The 1,418-nt window shown below is 46.8% G+C and overlaps 1 pseudogene; it reads right to left on the bottom strand.

Annotated features, from left to right (window-relative positions):
- Positions 1-849: 849 nt before the first annotated feature.
- On the bottom strand, positions 850-968 carry LOC119468509 (annotated as a pseudogene).
- Positions 969-1,418: the final 450 nt, after the last annotated feature.

The following is a 1,418-nucleotide window of genomic DNA, read 5'->3' as shown; positions in this document are numbered from 1 at the left end:
GCTCATCACCCCCATCATCAGAGAACTGCAAATCAAAACCACAGTAAGGTATCACCCCAGTTAGAATGGCCATTATCAGAAAGAAATAACAAAGGCTGGCATGGATGCAGAGAAAAGGGAACCCTTAGACACGGTGCGAATGTAAATCAGCACCATGGACTTTCCTCTAGAAGTACCGTGTGATCCAGGAATCCCACTGCCGCATGCATACCTAGTGAAAGAAAATCAGTAAGTCACAGAGGTATCTGCACTCCCAGGTTTATTGCAGCACTATTTACAATTGGCAAAATATTGAATCAACCTACACGCTCAACAACAGATAAATGGCCAAGGAAACTGTGGTGTACACATCCAATGGAATATTATTTAACTATTAAATGAGGTTCTTTTATTCATGGCAGCATGGATGGGTGTGGAGGACATTATGTTAAGTGAGATAAGCCAGGCACAGAAAGACAAATACCACACGTTCTCACGCATCTGTGGAACCTCGCTGGGCAAGAGGAAATGGCCGGAGCTCGTTAGTGAAGGCAGAGCATGGCCAGACGGGAGGAGTGAGTCCCAGTGTTCTACCCTCTGCAAGGCGACGGTAACTAACAGCAATTTATTCTCTATTTTCAAGCAGCTTAGAAGAGGGGATTTTGAATGATCCCAAGACAAAGAAATGGTGAACGTTAGAGGTGACGGGCACGCGGATCACCCTGGTTTGATCATTGCACGTCGTATACAGGTGGGGAACTGTCGCTCTGTACCCATCAACATGTGCAAGTATCGTGTGGCCACGAAAATAGTGATACAAGGAAGAGAAAACAACAAGAAAAGGAAATAAAAGGGGTACAGACCAAGAAGAAAACAAGATTGCCTGTGTTCACAAATTGTCTCCCATCCAAGTACTAACCAGGCCCGACCCTGCTTAGCTTCTGAGATCAGACGAGATCGGGCGCGTTCAGGGTGGTATGGCCGTAGACTGTGTTCACAAATTGTGATCGCCTGTGTAAAAATCCCAAGACTGGTCAAGAACAGAACAGAAAGCCCTAGAACTTACAAGTGATAAGGGCACACACTGCAAAGTTTACAGGAAGGTCAACTGATTTTCTAAATATCTGCAGTAATTACATTTTGATTCCAGACACAGCAGCTTTGAGAGTGGCCAGCCACGGGGGTCCCACCGCCCCCACGGGGCTCCTGGGCCAGGCTGTGCTCCCTCGGGAAGCTCCAGGCACTCTGAGGCCTTCCACCAGCCCTTCGGTGGATACGTTGGAGCCATCGTTTGAGGCTTGCTTTGCTTCTCTGGTGAGTCAGGATTCTGTCAATAGCACTGATCAGGAAGAAATTCCAACGGGTGCTGATGAGTGTGTCCAGAAGATTCTGGCTGTGGTAATACAGAAGACTGCAATTATCTGTTAAAAAAAAAACAA

Source organism: Cebus imitator, unplaced genomic scaffold (assembly GCF_001604975.1).
Source record: "Cebus imitator isolate Cc_AM_T3 unplaced genomic scaffold, Cebus_imitator-1.0 Scaffold443, whole genome shotgun sequence".
Taxonomy (NCBI): Eukaryota; Metazoa; Chordata; class Mammalia; order Primates; family Cebidae; genus Cebus; species Cebus imitator.
Note: the sequence above shows the minus strand (reverse complement) of the source record. Positions and strands in the feature narration are given on the sequence as shown.